Here is a 5,973-nt window from a genome sequence, read left to right as displayed (position 1 = left end):
TAAGATTAAGATTTTTGATTTCTGAGCCAATCCGCCTGACTCAAGAGTCCACGCCCTTCCACTCTACACTGAACATCCCACAGGGATCACTTCTGGGCCAGAGTTCCTCTGCATAATTAGAGGAGACATTTTACAACAATGGCCAGTGGGAATGGAGTGTGGACTAGAGACATTCGTGGGCTGGCACCTCTCAAGAAAGAGCAGATGGAAGGTGATAGACGGGACCCTTGCTAGTTTATTAAATTATGGTCAAGTGTTAGGGTTGGGGCTGCAATTCAGTGGTAGAGCATTTCCTCATGCATGGCGTTCTGGGTTCAGTTTTCAGCACTGCATTAAGCAGAGCTCAGAGGCATCTGGAAAATGTATATGCCCTCAGCCCAAGGCCTGGATACATAGCTTAGCATAGAGCATTGGCCTAGCATGTAGAAGGCTTTGTTTGTTTGTTTGTTTGTTTGTTTGTTTGTTTTAAAGAGTTAAGAAGATAGTAAAGGTACCTGCCACCACGTCTGATGACCTGAGTTTGGTCCCCGGAATCTACATGGTAGAAGTTAAGAACCAACTGCTCTGACCCCTATTTTCCCACACAACACATATTACACACACACACACACACACACACACACACAAGCGTTTTTAAATGTAACTTTAAAAAGCTCAGATTTTTGCTAACAGTCTCCTGTTACCCAAAGTGGTTTCTTACCTTTTTCACAAACCAGAACTTGCACATTACAATAAAGGTTTTTGGACCTAAGAAACTGGTAGGCACCTTGCATTCACCTCTGCTATTGTTGAACCCTGCAAATGCCATCTATGTGTGTCCTTGGCATGCCATGAAAAGGAGGGTAGGAGGCCAACATAGCCCTGGCATAAGCCTGAATGTGGGTTACACCAAAGAAAGTCCTGATCAGAGGAGAAAAGAAATCAGGCAGGGCCTTTGTTTTCTAAGAGCCCCTGGCTAGCACTGTATGCACAAAACAAACACTGTATTGGTGCCTTAATACAGACTTCTTGTTTGTATCCGTTCTCCGCCTACTTCCAGAAGTAGAACAGCATCTCTTGTGTTTTATCTGTATTTCCTCCTCCCCGGCCCCTCCCACTCTTTGTTCTTAAAGGTACACACTCTGTGGATCTCAAGTCTTTGGCCTTAGGCAGGAGTCAGGGGAGCAACAGCCCCCCAAGGGGCTCCACACCTCAAAACTCTGAGGACTAGCCTTTGCACTGTCTTTGACCCAACCTCATCAAAGGGCTCACTAATAGGCCCAAGCGTGTAAACAACGTGCTGGGAGATATTGCCTCCTCTCTTGCTAAACCACTAGATTACATTCCTAAAGCTAGCTCCCAAGGTCGGTTCCCTTATTTAGCCACTTCCTTATGCCTGACTAAAACACCAAGGTCCAGTAATCAAAATCCGTACTTTGGCTACTCTGGCTAACAGGTCCAATCAGGACTTACCAACTCATCAGAACACAGACTTCCCCTTTTTCCTCCTTAAAAACCCACTCCTGCAGAAACAACTGCTGCTGTCTTTGTCAGATCCAGAGGCAGACACTCACCCTCAGCCCCACCCCCCTCTGGGGTAATAAATATCCTTCATGATGAGAATTTTGTGTCTGGATGTGTTCTGCACAGACTCAGGAGCCCCCTATTCTCATCCCCGTGGCTCAGCAGGGGCATCCGGCTCTCTGCCCATTGCCCCACACAGCCATCTGTCTACCTTGAGTTTTTATCTATTGTCAGTGGGACCCTGTCGATGTTTGCTGTGCCTTTTGTACAACATATAGAGACAGTACATCCACTAGAACACTGTAGGAAGCAGTAGGGATGCTCACTAGATTTGAAGTGAATATGTTTAGCATTTGGATTTAAACGAAGTAAGCCAGACCATTAATTACTCTCATATTCCGTTGGGATGTAATACAAAAATTACATGAAAGTGGCTTTACAGAGGCAACTTCATTTTCTTTTTTTTTTTTTTTTTTTGCAACTTCATTTTCTATTGCATACTTAACAAGTCTCAAGAAGATAGACCAGAGCAACTTGGTCCCTGCCATAGGAAAGAGGAGCAGTAGGCTAAGATCTGACCCATTAAAGAGCCATACCACATGACTAGTTTCCTTTTGTTTCTGGGCTAAAATAACCACTTTGGGGAGGGAAAGATTTATTTGGCTTTCTCTCCTGGCTCACAATCCATCACTGAGGGACAGCAGGGCAGGAACCTGAAGCAGAAACAATAGACAGCTACTGCTTACTGGCTAGTTCTCATAGACTCATGCTTAACTAGCTTTCTAGGGGTGGTGCTGCCCACAGTGGGCTAGACCCTCCTGCATCAATAAGTAATTAAGACAAGCCCTACAAATATGCCCACAGGTCTGTCTGATCTAGACAATTCCTCAGTTGAGACTTTCTGGGCTCTAGGCTTTGTCAAGCTGGCCAAGTGAACCAGGACGTCAAGTGTGCAGCTTCATGTTGGATTTTACACTTTCACTATCAAATATATTTGTATGCACTTATCCATTTGTGGGGCCAGGGGAGCTATGGAGCTGTAGGAAGCAGACCTGGAGCAAGAGTAGGATTAAGGCCTGTCCAAATCCCATTAATCTTGTCCTAAGATCAGCAGGGGTAGGATCGTCTGCATGTCCTGCAAACATACATCCATGCCTCCACCTTTGAGCCACCAGAGAAGGTCACATAGCCTGGTAGCCAAGTTCAACTTCCTTACCCCTTATAAAGTCATGTCTAGCAGCACCTGGAATTCCTCCTTATGCAAATGAGGCATCCCCAACACACCCTGGCCTGGACCAATGATATACACTCACCACCCAAAGATTTAAATAGCCAAAGGTTAAATAGCCTTCCTGCCCATTAAAGGAGCTGCTCACTGAAGCCTGTCTCCAGATAAGTCTGTTTCACATCCAGTTCACTTGCTGCCTGTGGTCTCCATCATCCCCAACCCCAACCTTGGCCAAATAAGTTTTGATATAACCTATTTGTCATTTTTGGTAACGTTTGTCGTACTCATCAGTCCTAAAATAACAGGTTCTGGGTCCTGCCAGATGTGAAGAAGGCAAGCCGTGAATGTATCCACTTGTGAGTAGAGAAATACAAATAGGGACTAAGAGTGATGGGCCAGGAGAGATGGCTCATTGGCTAAGAAAAGTGACTGCTCCTTCAGAGGACCAGGAGTCCATTCCTGATACCCTCATAACAGCTGAAAACCATCTGGAAGGCCAGTCCAGGGGATCCAATGCCCTCTTCTGGCCTCCATGGGCACTGTACACACATGGTGCACAGACATACATGCAGGTAAAACACTCATATACATAAAAATTTAAAAGCAACGACAATGATTGCTGTGTGTGGTAGTGCATACCTTTAGTCCTAGCACTCAGGAAACAAAGGTTGTGAGTTCAAGGCCAGACTGGTCAACATAGCCAAAAAAAAAAAAAAAAAAAAGAATGAAAAAGAGTCCCAGTGGTTGAAAATTATACATCATAGCCTTTTAGATTTTATTTCATTATTTTGAGGTCCTGGGGATTGAACCTAGGCCTTCACATACGCTAAGCCAGTGTTCTTCCACACGGCTATATCTCCCCTCCCACAGCAAACACACTTTTACTTTTCATTTATTTATTGGTTTTTGAAGCAGAGTGTCAGGTAGCCCAGGCTGGCTTCAGCATCGTTATGTAATCAAAGATGGACTTGAACACCTAATCTTCCAGCCTCCACCTCCTTAGTGCTATATTATAGGTCTAAATCAGTACATCCAGTCTCCACCTTTTATTTTGGCCCAGGCTCACGCTAAATTGCCAACTTTAAACTCCTCTGTAACCCAAGAAAACTTTTAACTTGTGATTCTCTTACCTCAGCCTTCCAGATAGGCCTGGCTCACTGACTTCCATTATGTGGGAGAATTTGTGGTGATGCCCTGATGCAGGTCTCTCTATAGAAAGTCTAGTGGCACTTCCAGGCATGCATGCGGGTCACAGATAAACATGCATGCAAAATACCCACACACATACATTATTTTTTAAAAATATGGTGAAGATTCCATAGGTATTGTTTCTCACAAAACAATTACTATAGATGAAAAATCCCTTCTCCCAGAGCATAAGACTACAATGATAAAGTGAAAAAAAAAAAAAAAGCCCTTGCAGGATTTGCCACATGTGGGCTGCACACACTTGCCAGATGCTGACCACTAGCTACTCAGCACCAATCTGTGGTAAGAAACACCTCTAGAACACATACATACTAATATATATATTATTTTTCCTCTGTCTGCTGATATACCAGTTTCTAAAATTGTTTGAATCTTCAAAGTGATGACCGTCTTATATGCTAATGAGATGATGGTTGTAGGCAGCCTCTAGATTCTTGCAGGATGGTGGCTGGTCTGGACCCAGGTGTGACTAGAAGGCTGGACTTACAAGCTCCCTTCTCAATTTCTAGGCAGGGGATTAGGACCATGACTGGAAGTTAAGTTGATCATCAGCAGTCAATAATCGACTCTTCTGGCCTTGTATAATGATACCTCTGTGGTATGCATGCTGGGGTCCAGCTGTAGTTCCAATTCCTCCATTTCCTTCCTCTCAGGGTGACCAGACATGGCTATGCACCGAGCTGGAAGGATGAAGTGGAGTATGGAACCCATAGGGTCTATAGGATCCTGGTCCAGTGGGAACTGAATGCAGGGGCAGTGGGGTGGTGGGGGAGAAGGCCTTCTAGGATCTTAGTGTTACAGCTCTTTTAGACAAAAGTCTTCTCTGATGATCTTCAATGGAACAGCTTGTGCATACACCTTTATTTGGGGCTGAATCAGGGATACACACACACACACACACACACACACCCTGGAGAGTGGGAAGAGGTTCTTCTTAAGGTGAAGTTTCATTGGCTGAGGTTTAAGGTTCTGGGGATACCTCATTGCATGGAGAGGCATTCTAGGAAGTTGAACCTGTAATTTCACCAAGAATTACATGGCATTCCTCAGGTTGAAGATTGGGGTAGAAGGTGGAGAAAAGGAAGGCCCCACTATGAAAAGGGCATCCTCCATTTTGTGCCACGTTCAGGAAAGCTATCCTGACATGGTAGACTACAACCTTAGTATAGAAGTGCAACATGCCTCCATAAAACCCCCAGAGGACAGGGTTTGAAGAACTTCCAAGTGGCTGACCAGCATGGAGATTCTGAGAGGTAGAGAGGGTATGGAAGCTCTGAAGCCCTTTCTTTGTGCTTTACTCCCATTTGAATGTGATGCTATTTAGCAGGAGCCTTTAGTTTCTTCATTTTTGTTTTGTTCTATGGTGCTGGAGATTGAACCCAGACCTTGGTCATGCTAGGCCAGTGCTATACCACTGAGTGACACTTTCTAATATCTCTCATTGGTGTTCTATTATTTACTTATGTGCACACACACATGTGTGTGCAGAATGGACAGAGAGGATGACCTGCTGTAGTTGTTTCTCTCCTTCTACTGAGTCCTTAGGATTGAACTCAGCTTCTGTGTCTTGGCAGAAAGTGCCTCTGAGCCACCTCAATGGTCCCTTCATTTTTATTTGTATGTGTTTATTTGTTTTAAATGTTTATTTTTATTAGTTCTAAATTATGTGGACATGTGTGTGTGTCTGTGTATTTGCATGCGGGTGCAGGTGCACATGGAGGCCAGGATCTACTGGAGCTGGAGTTACAGGCAGTTGTCAGCTGCTTTGTAGGTGCTGAGAACCAAACCCTAGTACCCTGCGAAAGCGGTGAGTGCTTTTAACCACCGAGCCATTGACCCACCCCCATTCTCATTCTGTAACTGGCATGGACCTCATTATGTAGCCCAAGTCAGCTTCCAGTTCATGGCAATGTTCCTGCCTCCCAAGGGCTGGGATCGTGAACATTTGCCAACACATCAAGTTGTCCGATTGGTTCTTTTGTAATGAACCAGTAATCCTAAATGTTCCCCAAAGTTCTGTGAGAGCCGGGCAT

Source organism: Mus musculus, chromosome 11 (assembly GCF_000001635.26).
Source record: "Mus musculus strain C57BL/6J chromosome 11, GRCm38.p6 C57BL/6J".
In the NCBI taxonomy this organism is placed as follows: Eukaryota; Metazoa; Chordata; class Mammalia; order Rodentia; family Muridae; genus Mus; species Mus musculus.
The sequence above is the reverse complement of the archived record's forward strand: the minus strand, read 5'-3'. Positions refer to the sequence as shown.